Source organism: Lissotriton helveticus, chromosome 7 (genome assembly GCF_964261635.1).
Source record: "Lissotriton helveticus chromosome 7, aLisHel1.1, whole genome shotgun sequence".
In the NCBI taxonomy this organism is placed as follows: Eukaryota; Metazoa; Chordata; class Amphibia; order Caudata; family Salamandridae; genus Lissotriton; species Lissotriton helveticus.
The window spans coordinates 270,680,519-270,696,835 of NC_136068.1; the positions used below are offsets into that span (position 1 = coordinate 270,680,519).

The 16,317-nt window shown below is 43.2% G+C and overlaps 1 pseudogene; it reads left to right on the plus strand.

Moving 5' to 3' along the window:
- Positions 1-794: 794 nt before the first annotated feature.
- Positions 795-1,579, plus strand: LOC144769037 (uncharacterized; annotated as a pseudogene).
- The last annotated feature ends 14,738 nt before the right edge of the window (positions 1,580-16,317 follow it).

Genomic DNA, 16,317 nt, shown 5'->3' on the forward strand with positions numbered 1-16,317 from the left:
TCTTCGCGAAATTTTCAAAACTGGTGGGGCGCTCCAATATGCTCCTATCCTGAAAGTCTTGGTGTGATTCGTCTAGCGGGGGCTGAGAAAAAAGGGGGGTCCCAAAACGTGTTTTTCCCATGCAATTTCCCGTAGGAAACTTTAATCGCAGTTACAGCCCGAACTGCTGAACGTAATTACACCAAATTTAGCAAAAAGGTAGCCCTTGGTTCAGACTTGTGCCTTTTGGTTAAATGGTGTAAATCCGTTCAGTACTTCCTGAGAAATTCAAAAAGTAGAGGTCAAAAAATCAATTTCCCAGAGGAAACTTTAGACAGTTACAGCAAAAACTTCTAAACGGAATTACACCAAATTTGAGAATAAGGTAGCCCTTGTTTCATAAAGAGACCTTTTAAAAAATTGTGTAAATCCGTTCAGTAGTTTTTGAGAAAATCAAAAAATAAAGCTAGTGATACATGGGCGGAGCCTAACTTCCAGAGCACGAGCTTGGCTCTAATTGGCTACCAACACTTCAAACCAGTAAGTGTTGGCAGCCATCTTGTGCTCACAGGCTGCTTGGACACTTGGCCTCAAGCAACCGGAATCCAAACTTTTTTTCTGCTCTGCAAAAGTTTACAGTTGCTGCAGCTGTGAGTAGAGGGAGAATGCTCTGGCCAGCCAAAAGGAACTGCTGCTCTGTGCAGAGGGAGCGAGAGGGAGAGGCTGGCTCCGGGCTGACCGGCGGCAGAGAGAGGAGCTCGGCACACACAGCAGGTGGGCGCTGGAGAGCAGGAGACTGACTGCCCCAGCATGACATGGAATCAATGGTGGGTGAAGTCAACAAGAGCAACCACAACCAGAAGAACAGCAGCAATCTGCACCGGCCCTGTCCCGGGGGCAGCGGCAGCAGCGAGATGAACCCGGCAAAGGTCAAGAACCGGTAGCTGGAGCAAAGTAACAAGGAACACCAGTGCCCGGCGGCCGCCGCCGACAAGCCGGGCTCAGGAGCCACCAAGGAAGGCTGGGCGCCCGGCGGCGGCGCCTCCAAGACCCGTGCCAGCTGCCCCCCAACCGCCAGCACTGCACACAGCTGAGGAAGGAGCTGCAGGACATCCGCAAGGTGAGTGAGCGCTTCATCATGATGGAGCTGGTGGAGGACAGCCTCTTCGACAGGAACGTCAAGCTGCAGGAGTTGGACAACGACTCCACCTTGTGGCAGGACATAAACAAGACGGGCACCGAGTACATCCTGCTCAACCTCACCTTCCCGGACAACTTCCCCTTCTCGCCGCCCTTCATGCGGGTGCTCAGCCCGTGCCTTGAGAACGGCTATGAGGTGGACGGGGAGGCCATCTGCATGGAGCTGCTCACCCCCCACAGCTGGTCCAGCGCCTACACCATGGAGGCCGTCATGAGGCAGTTCGCTGCTAGTCTGGTGAAAGTACAGGTATGGCGGACGAGGGCGAGCAGCATCTCTGCACCGCCCCCCGGGTTGCACTTTGCCGCTGCTACCTGGCGCAGGGATAGTTTTAGTGCATGGGTAAAATGTGCACTGGCACATGGGGCCCACTACTCATTCTTCTCCGTGGTAGCCTATTGAATTGGCAAGCTGGAGAATGCAGGGACAAAACTGCAGTAGGACGTGAATGGGCAGACAAAAAAATCGAAGGAGCTCGACAGTCATGGACGTGTTTACCACGGTATAGTAGGTGCAGTGGAACATGGGCCCATAACCCTGACAGGCCAAATGAATCCCGAGAATGCTACATTTTAGTACCCCAATAGCAGTCAAAGAAAGGGTTCATGTTCCTTCTTGAACTAGAGCCAGTGGCATCCATGTTGTGCTACTGCCAACAGGCTAGAGACCAGCTATTGTGCTACAGGGAATGGGTAGCTGGCAGCACCTCCTAATGTGGACTTTTCTAGGGCATTCATGTCATAGCAACTTGTCATGGAGTTGCTCGTGTGCTATGACAGTTGGTTTCGATTGGTTTTATTGGTTGTATCAATTGACCAGCACTCTTCAGTAGTTTTTATACAGGGCATGCTTATTCAGATGCCCAAAGCGTTCACAACCGAGTTCAGTCCAACCGAAGTGCTAACTGATTGACTGCTTCCAGCGCCAGTGAACCTCTCTGTTAGTAGCGGGCATCAGTTACGGTGTTTGTGTGTGGGGGGAGGGGTAGAGGACACTGGCAGCAGCAATCCCCAGCTTGTGGAGAGTGCAGGCGAGAAGCTTCCAGCAGCCCCTGTGTCCGCACCTCACGCACATCTTGCATACAGCTTGGTGATGGCCATCTCCGAATTTGGGACTGAGACTTAAAGCAGGCCATACAGCAGGCCTTAAAGCAGGCCACCTCGAAAGGGGTTTGCTAGACCGCAGCCCGCTACCAGCACTCTCTACATGATGCCCTCGCTGGACTGGGAACCAAAACCGGCCCTGGCAAAGTGCTCCGCCGGCCCGGCGAGCGCTTTGCCAGGGCCGCTTTTCAGCCGATTTTGTTACAGGGCCGATTTTGCAGCTATGCTGCAAAAACGGCTCTGCAACAAAAACGGCCCCCAGGGCCCAAAACCGGCCCCCACCCTTGTGGCCGACCGGGGGATTGCCCGGTGCCCACAACGGCCAGTCCGGGCCTGCATGACGCATTAGGCTCCTGACCAGGTTTTTTCTTTTTGGGGGGGCACTGCTTTTTCTTCCGCATCTCGCTACCAGCAAAGTGGGCTACTAACTCACGACAATGGCCCCCCAGGACAGAGCGCTGCACTGCCATAGTCTGGTAGTGGGAGCCGGTAAAGCCAGTGGGGAAGGGTGGGGATAGCATAACCCACTCACTCAGCCCCACTCCCCCTTATTTGCATGTATCACGTTGTATCCCCTTTGTAATAAAGCCAACGTACACACTTCTTGTGGTGGTCAACTGTTGGCCGCAGTTTTATTTAGGAATACACGTATATCTACTCAGTATCTTATTACATATCATTTGGCACGCTTACTCGTCGCTGCAAGTTATTTGGTCAGTTCGTTCAGTTGGATTTTCTTTTCGTTCTGCGTGAGGGTGGGGGGTGTAGCCGCTGTCCCGGAGTTAGGCTCAACTCTCTACCTGTCGGACTCCTGTTGTGCCCTGCCAACCAGCGGGGGATGGGCTGCGAGCGCCGTCTCCTTTTTGCTACCCCCTCTTGGTAGGCCGACTCACCCAGCCGTGAGGCATCGTAAGGTGAGTGGTCCTACCCGCCGTCCTTCGGTCCCCCTGCCCAACCGTGAGGCATCCCAAGGTAAGTGTTCTTGTCCCGGCACATCGCCCTCCGGTGTGCCTCTGTACCAACCATTCTCCCCGTCGTTCTCCGCCCATGCTTTGCTTACTCCTTATATTGCATTGTAAGAAAACAATGGTTCGAGGTGGCCTAAAAAGGTCCTGGGTAACAGATTCTAATTCTAGTAGTGAATCAGTCTTAGAACCAAAATTTGTAGGGTAACAAGTAAAGGAATATTTATTTCATATTCACATGTAAAATTACGTTTCAGGTGCTCACATGAGTGACAGGGTGCATAATGTGACTTGAGTGAACAAGGTGAAAGTATACAAAGTGTCACATAAAAACAAGGTGTAGTCCACAGGGCTATGTACAATGGAGTGGGGAAAATTTCCTTGGTTGGGTCGACGATGTTTCGATCTTGTGGGATTTAAGATCATCATCAGGACATGGTGAGCATTCCTTAAACTGTATTAAAGTGAGGTAAGTTAATACTTGGTCCCTACACATAAAGTTTTAAACACTGTGTTTTGTGCTCCCAGTGGCATGTTTAAACATTTTTTGCATGCACATTGTCCATAGTAAAAATGGATTGACAACCGTGAGTTTTGCGCGCTGCGTGCCTCATAAATTTGGTCTTGTGAGTGAAGACGCGCGCTATGGGATGCAGGAGTGCTTACTTAGTCTCTTGAGATGCCCTACTGAGGGGTCATGGTTATTTGAGCTGGTTTCTCAAGGGATATGATTTGAAGATCAGTATCGTCTCTTTAGGTGTCTTTAGGGTTTAGGCGTCGTCTGTCTAGGTGCCACGTTCTGTATAAGGAAAGGTTGGTTTTATAGTAGTAGCCATACTATGCCATTACACATGCAATTTGAGGAAAAACACAATTGTTTACCAATGTGGCAGCTGTGGTCCCGCTTATAGCGGGTCCCTCTACAGGTATTATTTACTTACAGGTCTCGGCTGCACAGTTCCTCACTGGCGCAAGGCTGGTCACCAAAGCAGAAACATGGGAAGGCACCTCCAAAAAAGATCCCAGATTCGTTCAGTGTATTACATGGCGTGCACAATGGACATTTTCACAGGTGTTTACAGGCCTTGGAGTGTATGAGGACTCGTGCTATTTCTTTCATAAAACTTGCATATAACGTGGTTCCTTGGGACATGATTGTGCCATTGTGTATATGAAAACATAATTATTTTGTCAGCATTCTTAAAACATTACAGTGAAAGCATAAGCACGTTTATAACAATCTATTGTTGGACTATAGATCTCTTGTGCATAGGACTTTATAGCACCTGAGCAAGATATTAATTATGCTGTCAGATGTTCACATGAGGTGAGGTCTGCTTGTCCTGTGTCCAGGCGTCCTGGCCGAAGTGGCACGCATAGTTATCAAAATTGGCACATATCAGAAATGAACAATCCCACAAGGAATCAGTGCTTCAAAGGATCATTGCTTTGTACAATGTGTTTTCATTTTAAACCCCCCCTCCTTCTGTTATGTTTCCTTGCAGTGCTGTCCTGTGCACAGTACCACCCTCTGCCCTGTTAGCGCCTGTGCCCCTATTGGGACGCGCTCTCTCCTTCCTCGCCGCACCGCATTGCGGATGTTCCGGACTCACCACCCTCCTCTTCATTCCACCATTTTCATTCAAAGTCAGGACTACTCAGGGCCCTGGGTGCCGTCCGAGGAATTCAGTGCCCCAGCAAGACATAGTGTCACCCATGTATCAGAACAGTAAACAGGAGCATTTTACGAAAGTAACTGAAATAAATACACGGGATACTTTTATGAGGATCACACCGCCGCAATGCTTGTGAAGCTGCTGCCTGTGCTCTGAGTTGGCACTGCCTGTGCACTGACTATATAGGACAGAGACTTCTGGGTAGTGCCTTTTTTAATGACCAGGTAGTGTTACTGTCCTCTGCGTCTCTATGTGTGTCAGGACGTCTGCATGCATTTGTGCTCCTATGCTGCTCCGCCTGTTACCTGGACGCCTGTAGCAGAAAGGACACGTTTTCTAGGCCCAGCCGGCCCAGCTGGCATTATAGTTAGCTGGACATTTCTCTCGTACAAAACCATTGAAATTCCCCCGTTATAGTTAGTTCAGTTAACTATAACTGGCGTGCCCGCAATGCACTGCTGATGACGTCACATATTACATCACTCATGACATGGTCAGTGACATCACTCATGACATCACTGATGACATCTCAAATTACATCACTGATGACATCATCCTTGTGATAGAGTGGCAGACTACCTCTCACCCTAATATAACCTTTGATACACACATTCAAAAATCGAAACTACAATTTTCAAAAAAATGGACATACCAATACCAGTTACAACAACCTATTTAGTAATTCCAAATATCTACATACACATCCACTCATTCACCAACAGTCCTATATAGTCACTCATACATGTACTCACTCATCATATGTACTCATACACCTATACATCCTGTTACACACTGCCACTCATTCATAGAGTTACTCACACACATACATGCTAATAAAGAATAAAACATCCATTTACTTGCATATACAGTGATACACACACCACTACACTTACTTCTACAGAAACGTACACATACTTACTCTCTTAAACAACCACTTATAGAAACACATACTTACTTATACAGGAACTCTTTCAATATCTCACCACTTTCACATATACTAGTTTTAAACATATGTAGTTACTCATAAAGACACTATTGAGACAGTCATTCACTCACTAACAGACCCATACACACACTCATCCACCCATAGAGTCCTGCACACATGCTGTCGTCAAAACACATGCAAACATTGAGTCACTCATTCATGCATCTATGCGCTAAGTAATACCCCCACCGAACCATACAGACACTCAGACACTCATAATTATACTAAAAAAACTATTAACCCCTATAGACACTCATGTACCTACTCACCAACCCATGCAGCCACTTATACATAAAGTGAGAGACTGACACAGATATGTACATATTTAAACATTACTCGCTAACCAATAAATTCACTAAGATAGACTTAATCAGTCAGTTATACAATCAATTTTACAAAAAAATCCATTTACACACTTATTTACCCTATTATTCTTCCATCGACCTTGAGCTATACATATATAAAACATATTTCATTTTCAGAAAAACACACATTCACTGGATGATGTCATCAATGATGTCATTTGAGATGTCATCAGTGATGTCATGAGTGATGTCACTGACCATGTCATGAGTGATGTAATATGTGACGTCATCAGCAGTGCATTGCAGGCACGCAAGTTATAGTAAGCTGAACTAACTATAATGGGGGAATTTCAATGGTTTTGGACGAGAGAAATGTCCAGCTAACTATAACGCCCCTGAAACCTATGGTTTTTACAGTGAATTTATATATATGTGATCAATTCCCCAGGGAGGGATGAAACGCGTTATGACTGCCATTTGTCTGTGAAAAGATCCTGAATAAACAAATGGGTATTTAATGAGAATCCTGTGGTCCGTGCTCTTTCTGTTCCGGAAAAGAAGGCAGCACTCGCGGGAATCTGTGCAAAGCGGTGTTTTATTAATTCACAAACAGACGCATTTCGAGTAACTCCCTTCTTCGGTGTTACCCGAAACGCGTCTGTTTGTTTGTTGAAATCCAGCAGCCTCGCATTGAGAAGCGACTGGCCAAGGATTGAGGAAGTACCTGTTCTTCGAGTGTCAATTGTGGGCTTTTATCATTCCAACAGAACATTTGAATGCACCTTACAGAGGACCGTATATCCCTTCCGAAGTACATTTCCTAGAATCCAGTGCGCAGACTCATCAAGATCAGCCTATAGATGGCGCGTTATAAAAGGAAATTGGAAATGCAGCCGGAAGTGTGGACAGTTATATCTAGAATGCAAAAAACGATAATACCAATACCCAAATTCATGCATAAATTCAAGGCCAATTCACAACCTAATCCAAACAAGTTCAAAAATTCGCAATGTTAAATAAAACCTGTAATCACACATTAATTCATGGCTACCCCACTGGGCTGGCAGGTTTATCAGAGGAGCCATAATTCTTGACCCTCATGAATTTAAGATGAAGAGAATAAAAAAAAAACACAAACTGATAAAAAATTGTCATTCCCTTCCTCAATAATATACACTGTAAAAGATCATCAAAAGAGTAGCCTGTAAAATTCCCCCAAAAAATAAATATAAGTACTTATTACATCATACATATCTTTAAAAACCTTTACATTTGGTCGTTTGTAAAATCCTAACAACAGATCCCTGGTGTTAGGATATTAGAGGGTATGATAGACCTAGTGTGAACATTGCGATATAAAGTTACTGTTGGGCAATTGTTGCGGGTACTCAATCATATGCGTTCTGAGCTAGCTGAAAAGCCCATATTCAAATCACATACCCAATCTGTCCAATAAAGTCACGTTAAAGAGTGAAAGAACAAGAGGAGTGAAGTGTAAAAAGGGGGAAAAATCATTAAAAATTGAAAATTGAACACGAAAGAAGAAGCTGCTGTCTGACTAATCGAGGTGCAGTGAAACAGACAGACATCTGAAACTGCTAATGTAATACTGTCACCTACAATTGATCAGGGAGAAGATTTACATGCATGTGTACAAATCCTCACTCGAGTTGAGCCCGTTCGGGCTCTTGGTATCAAGCTCGAGGATGTATCTGGTTTCTAGTTTCCTGAGTAAGGCCTCACGATCCCCACCTCGGCAAAGAGGGGGCACCATGTCGACCACAAAGTAGCTGAGGTGTTTCAAACTACTATTGTGGGTCTCTTTAAAGTGCCTAGCCACCGGATACGTAGCATTGTTGTTGCTGATGGCCCTCATGTGCTGGAGTACACGTTTGGGTACCTGCAATTTGGTACTACCAACATATTGCAGGCCACACGTGCACTCCAGCACATACACAGCATAATCAGATTTGCATGTGAGTTTCTTGGAGATCATATATATATATATTTGTAAAAGAAAATGTGTTTAACAGAGGGGGAGATGTAATGCCGTGCAAGTCTTAGGACAGAACCATTTTGGCTTCTAATGGACTTCATAGAGCTGTGACATAGGGATCTGAGCAGAATACATGAAATCTTGTTTTAGAATGGTGAGTTTGCAGTTGCAGTAGACAAATAAAGACATGTTATACTAAGCTCCATGTGTGGTGCGGTCCTTGGAGGGTACCCAGGCTGGGCAAGATGCACAGTAGTGGTGGATCTTGATATTACTGTCTGCCAAGAATGCTCCAATGGGTTTCATAGAAATGTTTAAAATCATGGGTGATGCGATGGACTATTGCCATCTACAGCCTACCAGAAGGCAGTGCTGGGCACCTGCTTGGTCGACAGTGCAAACTCAGGAAGAGAGTCTCACTCTAATTCTCAGGAAATATTTTTTTGATCTCCACACAAAAACACAACCAATAGCATTTACCACTAATTCATTGATTATATTTGCCTAATTTATCAATGTAAGCAGGAAATCGATGAAGTCAGAATAGTATTTATCCTCTCTTTGTGGATTCCTCTATACGCTTGCATCTCAGAATATTGTAAACAGAAATATAATCTAGCATACATTTTGTGTTATGAATATTGGTTACAACAATATCACACCTTTTGGTATTTTCTATTAACTCCAAGGGAGCAATACTTTTGTAACCTATATTTAGGACACACTATTTATGTCAGATGATATACTGACAACGATATTCTTACCTTCTGGATGAGGGCTTGAGACATACTGCCAAAGACCAGTGGGCTACACCGTTTCATCAATACGGTGTGCTGTTTATGATCTCCCGAATTGTGCATATATATATATGTAAATCAAGCATATGGGGTATTTGATAACCGACTTATGGAAGGTTTTGCTTCCTGTTCACCCATATGTCAGTAATCCCCCAGAAACATGAAAATACATACAAGTCAATGAATCTTTAAATTTGACTTTGTCTAACTTCACATTGACTATTATTGGACTTGCGATGAGGTATCATTTTTACGTGTTCAATACTCGATGAGCTTTTAATTGTTCAGCCTCACCAGCCTGAGAACCCACCAGAAACAAGCTGCGGCATTTTTACACGCACCGGTTTTCGAGCTGTAAGCCAACTTCACACACAAGAAGAAATGTCTGCCCATGGCGGCCACATCATTTTTCAAATGCCACATCAAGTCTTTTAAGAGGATGCCCATCCATCATGTTTGGCAGAGAGCATCCATCACTATAGAAACCAAATCATTTAAGGCCTGTCAGAGGCTGGAGACAAAGACACAAAACAGGCACCCATCGCAGTGCGGAAAAATGATCAGGTTTCTTTTAAAATGTTTAAAATGTTTACAATTCTGCCTCTCGTGGGCCCGGATAAACTGTTTGTTCCGAAATCATAGTACAGACACCTTGCTCTTATAAGAAAAAATACGCAAATCTCTGGAAGTTATGATTTAATCAAATGTTTTCAGAAACAATAATGTATTTTTTTTAATGCTGAAGAATAATTTAGAATGGGGTTTAAATATGTCTCAACGGTTGCTGATACATACATTCCTACTATAACTACAGCATGGTTCAGTTAAACACACACCTGCTACAACACCAACACAGAGCGTGAGTAAACAAGTAAACATACCCATGCTCAGACTACAACTCGTTCTAGAAGTAAAAATAGACCTGCTATAACAGCAGAACATAGTGAGTAAACATGTCTTTTCTCTGATACAATTAATTCAAATATTGCAAATGTTACAAGCACACGACTGGAGCACACAGTGTGAGCAAACATACTCAACTATAACAATAGCTCATTCTTCAAGTATAAAAACACCTGCTGCAGCCACAGTAAGGTTGGAGTTAAGCATACTCTTTCTATAACTACTGAAAAATTCAGATAATATTAAGCAAATTTACTAAAAAAGAATACAAAGGTTACAGGGACGTTATTGGTAGGAATTAGCATTAATAAAAACTTAGAAATTTACCAAAAAAAAAAGGTTACAGGGATGGTATAATTAGGAAATTAAATTAAAAAAAAATAGAAATTCAATAAAAAAAACAAAGGTTACAAGGACATTATAGTTATGCTCAGATTGTATTGTCTGTTTTGGGGACCAGACCCAAAATGGCTGCTCGCACTTCCTGGTTGAAGTATTGGCAGTCAATAAGATCACTGCACGACATCAGCAAGATGTGGCCGGCACTATCGAAAGTTGGGGTGCCGAATACCAAGACTGCATAGTCTTGATTCCACATTGTACCTCCTTAATTCACCAGCTGACAATTCCTTTTTCCTTATCTCACTCTAGCAGATTCTTTTTCATCCCTACGTTACCCTTTGACACTATGTTTCTGTCTTTCTATTCAACCTTTCCTCTTTTTGTGTTTTTCACTGGCTTGTTTGGATCACATTTTGTCGAGGAAAACAAGGTGCCAGACCCACAAAACGAGTGCTGGTGGGCCTCACCTGCAACTACAAGCTCAAATTAAGCACTGGGAGAGTTATTTACAAGCTCATTCCGCCACTGGTGAGTACTTTTTTAATGTACCAGCGTCGCAATGAGCTTGTCCAGATTTACAGGGACACGAAAAGTCACCCTGCGCGACTTGTCATGGCTATGTAAAATGGGCCCCTTTCACCCATTACTCTGCGTGAAAGGGTCATTCCATGGGTGTTGCTGTGGGTGTTCGCACACAGCATCCATGGAACTTGATGCATTCCCAGTTTTACAGCATTTTGTAAAACAGGGAATGCTTCACATTTCTACGCCTCCCCTGGTGAGGCATAGGAATGGCACAACTAGGAGGAATACTGGTATATCTCCTTGTTTTTTCCTCTTCGTATGCATGATGCTTTCTGCTGCAGGCATAGATAGAGGAAAATGCCATTAATTATTGTTTTTTGTGCAGGAAGGTGCGCCTTCCGGCACAAAAACAATCATCTCCGCAAGTGCAAGCACTCTTGCAAAATGATGCAAGGGTGCCTGTGCTGGTGCATGGCAGCTAATTGTGCACCAGCGCAGGGGAAAACATAGGTATGGGTCGTATTGTTGATAATATGACACATCCCAGTCAGTGCCTTGAAAATGACGCAGCACGGCACAGCTAAATGGCTTGCAGCTACACACTGTGTCATATTCTTGTAGCTAAGGCCCGGGGTTTGAGTAAACATACCCATGTATTACTACAACTCATTCTACAAGTGCATATATACCTGGTATAACAGCAGTACAGAGTATGATTAAACATACCTGCGCTATGAATGCAGCTCATTCTACAAGTAAACACCCACCTGATACAACTACATTCCAAGATGTAGTCAATCATTCTCATGATATAAGTACAATGCAGCACACTTGCTCTGTAACTTGAGTACATGCTTCAGGTGAAGAAACTACTACTATAACTACACCAGAAGATACAGGTAATTATACACATATTACAGTCTTAGCACAGGCTGTAGATAGTTGTTATGACTCCAACACTATATGTATGAAAATATTTTCCTGCTACAATTATAATGCGTGCAGCAGGTAATCATGGGGCATATTATCAAGGGATTTATCTCCGCTTTTTTGGCTTTAGAAGCCAAGAAAGCGGAGGAAAAATTATCTCCCTATTACCTAGCTGTCGCTAACACCATTTAGCGACAGCTAGTAGGAGATAGTGACCATCTTGGGCCCCACTTTGCATGTCAGAGATATTTATCACTAATGACATGCAAAGTGGGCGTGCCAAGATGTTAGCGACTGGAAACAGTCACTAACATCGCTATCTCCTATTACCAACTTTTGGAGATATTCGCGCTAAGCGCGAATATCTCCAAAAGCTAACACCTGCCCTGAGCAGTTCTTAGCCATGTTATCCAATGGGAGGTGGATAACATGGCTAAGAGCATTAGCTCGGTAATGCATGAATATCGCTGACTTTACAGCGATATTCATGCATTTCGGCCGATTTTTATCGCTTAGGATATAAACCTTGATAATAGCAAGGCTCCTAAGTGATAACAATCGCCGCAACAGGGCGATAAAATATTGCCGCTAAGCCAACTTAGCGATAATTATCGCTAGTTGTTGGTAATATGCCGTCATATCTCTGCTGCTATCACTATACAGGCTGTGGTTAAACACACTTCTACTTTAACTACAGGACGGTTAAACAGATTTCTCCTATATCCTAAGAGCAGGATGCATATAGACATACTTCTCTAATTATAACTCAAGTTGACATACTACTTGTTCGAGCTATATCACTGGCTGCAAACAAACATACTCCTGCTACAATTATCATGTAAGCTAAACATGGTACTCTCTTGTTGCTGCAATAGCACACGCTGGACCGGATTCACAAAAGTAAACCTACATTTTTTTGTAAATTTACTAATTTTTTGCTGTTTGCAAACTACAAGTCAATAGTCAGTTTATGACTGCGAAATCTCCGAAGAAGTAAACCTACTATTAACTCGTACTTGGTAAATAGCAATAAAATAGTAAACTTTCACAAAAGTGTAAGTCTACCTTCGTGAATCAGGCTCTTTGTGGATGAGAATACTACTCTAATGACCATGGTTTTGTAGTTCAGCATAGTCCCGATAAGATTCCAACACGTTTCAGGAAACATACTCCTGCAATAACCTCAACATGGGCTCCTTTTGAGGATCCTTCTGTTACCACCACAACATGTGCTGCAGGTTAACCTACATCTGCTGCAGCACAGGCTGGGCGCTTAACTTTCCAGGCAGTAATTAGTGAAACACTCCTAAAATCTTGTGGTCTACGTTGCGTCCCAGTGCACTTTGTGGCTTCCTGGCAGGGTCTAAATGGCCCCAACAGGACTTATTCTGAGTCCTGAAGGAACACTGTCTAGTAATATGTTCTCTGAGAAAATTCATTACTGCACCCTGCCTTTTCCCCGTGGCCATTTTACTGCGCAATTCCAAGATTTTCTGATTGGAATGGGGACTGTCATACCGTGCGTATGTGGTTTTCCCATGGAATCCATCCGTTTTCTTTATTACCAACCCCTTTTCCCCACGCAAAATCCTCAAAGTTATACGCAACGTACAATACGTTGTTTAAAGATTGTTATGAAAATGGTATGAAACTCTTTAACAATTTAGAATGCATTTTATGTAAGGCAGTTTAAACATTTATATCAAAGCACATTCTCTTATTACTTGTATTAAATTCGGCCCATATGTGTTCTATAGGCCTGTGCATACATCACATGTTCAAAAGGTAATCTAATGCAGGATTTTCTAAATAATGCATAGAAGATCCTCCTACTCAAATAGGTATATTGGACAAAAATACAAATTAGCAACCGTTTTTTTCACATTTTCATTGTGGCCTCAGTGTCCATTATTGTTTATCATCAGATGCATACTGACTTTCTCTTTGTGAACTGAAGTGTGTCTGTGAGTCATTTGCACCTGCTGAGGTTAAACAGAGGTCACTATACAAGTCACACTGGGGTCAGCATTGGCCACTTTGCTATTCACAGTGAGCCCTGGTTGAATTTATCATCCTTTGTGTAATAGATGCATTTCCCTTACAGGACTCTGTAACGCCAGTTCATTTACACCCTTAATCGCTACACAATGGAAGGGGGAAGTTGCGGCCTGCACTCTTTTTGAGGTGCACACAGAGATCTGCCAGCTTCTGCTGGTCCACAGCATGGTATTCTACAAGAATAACAGCATTTTAACACTGTCCTGCTAAAAAAATACCCGGCAAAGAATCGTAAAATTCTGCTTACCTCTATTTACTTTCTTTTAGGGGTAGTCATAGCCCGGGGACTTAAATAAAAGTGGCCACATTAGTTAATTAGCTAGCTAAAAAAAGATGCCCTAGTCTTCGAATCTGGGCAATTTTGATCTTGCCCAGGTAGCACCACCTTACTAGGGACTTGCATATAAATTAAATACACCAATTGGGTGTAAGGCAATTCTACCATCTTGTGAGGAGAAAGCACAAGCACTTTAGGACTGGTTAGCCATGGGAAAGTTAGCAGGGTCCTAAAAGCTAACAAAAACGGGTTCAGAAAACATCAGGATGAAGGCAAACAGTTTGGGGTTGGCCCTGTTGAAAGGTCCAAGTCCAGCAATTACCAAGACCCAAAATGTTGTGGTAACAGTTTTAGAAATTCAAAGCATTCCTCAAAGGAACAGCTTTCACCATAATTATGGTGGCTGCCACAGTGTGATGAGTGCACAGTATTCAAGGGAACAATTAAAGGAATAAGGACTGCTTTAAAAAATATTGGCATTCAGGGAATTGATATGCAGGGTTGGAGCATGGAGGTCTGCTGTCCCTTGTTGTACCCCATGTCTGCATTCAAAGCCATTTGAAAAGGGGTTGCAATGTAGCACATGTCTCATACATATACATTATGCAGGAGTTTATACAATTGCTTGCAAATGCAGTTTTTCAATATGAATAAGTAGTTTATAAGTCACATCACACAATGAATGTGTCTAAAAACCTAACCAGTGCACAGAAATCACTGCTTAGTTTGTGATCACATTTTCTTACAGGGTTCTTAGATTTTGAAAAATAACTTATGAGCTGCTTCGTGTTTTGACTATTAAAGTTTGGAAATAGAGTTTGAAACGATGAGGAATATGTATTCTGGAGATATGTAGGCAGCTTACGTATGTTTTTTTACTACCTTTTGATAGTTGTGAATAGTTTCTTCATCGGCATAATAATTGCCTTCCGAGAACACCACTAAACCCAAAAGAGTGATTTCAAGCTGCTTTTACCAGGGTGTATTTAAATTAAAATCAAAGAGGTTGCACACTGTGTCAAGTAGCACAGAAATGAGGTCTAATGTATGGCCCAGACCTAAAAGCCCTTTAGCAAAATCTGTGATCCATGGGAGCCTTTAGAGTAAAGTAATTTTGAGTGCAAAAAAAATCGTTCTAATATTATAGACTGCAGTCTGAGGAACAAACACATGAAGGCTTGAAATAACATGCCGTCCTCAAGAAATACCCCTTGGGTTTTGATTACCTACTTGAGCTACCATTTTGAAGAATTGCTGTTTTACTTTAAATGAACATTCCACATGGAGCCTGTTTATCCACTGCTTGCATTGAGGATAATAAAAGGCGCGTGCTAATGCATTTTTCCATGATATATATTAGCGTTTATTTTTTTCATATTGGTTAGTACATTGCTAAAAGTGTTGTATGCCCAAAATGCGTTGAGTGCTACATTAGTGTGGGGTGAAATATGAATCACCTCCGGCACTATACAACACACCCCTGAGGCTATTCACACAACACAGGCTCACGTACCACATGCCTACAGACAAGAAGATGCCACTGGCACTGACAAAACCCCCAACTCAGACTTTCAGGGAGAGTGGGAAATCAACAGATCACAACACACTCTGGAACACCATTAGGTAGTACAAACGCAACACAGTGGCACTATAATTTTTTTTTTTTTAAATCTTTTTTTTAATTGGTTTTTATTTGAACCATAGTTCCCAGCAATCGGGAAGAGTAACAATTCGGATGCGCACACTTACAGTGGGAAAGGCCAGCATTCGCAATACAAAATGCCAGATACATAAGTGTAGGAAATGGAGAAAGGTTACATCTAAAGCTCTGTGAAGCATTTAACTCAGTCAACGTGTAATTCCCAGTCATAGTTTGTTGCCTGTGAACCTCGCAGGTAAGTCAATGACATAGATGTGCGTCACAATGTGCAAAGGAAAATTTAGAACTAAAAGCATTATGGAATAGTAACACAACTCAAAGTGGCTCACGCCGGTCCCCTCTGCCCCACACCGATGCCCAGCCAGCATAAAATGGTAGGGCAACATCTCAGCTTAATATCCCAATGCATGCGTATTGCAGAGCCTGCATGAGTAAAATGAGATTATTCTTGCAATATTGCCTCAGCCACACGGTGCGCTCCTGAGTCATCGGGCGATTCGTCCAACCTGGTCTCTCCCATCATCATGTCTTTTTGTCATGAGTCGGGGGCATTCTTCTGTCGCAAGTCATGTAATATGACATTCCAGTGTGTACCTATAGGCACCCTGTGGAGTCCCA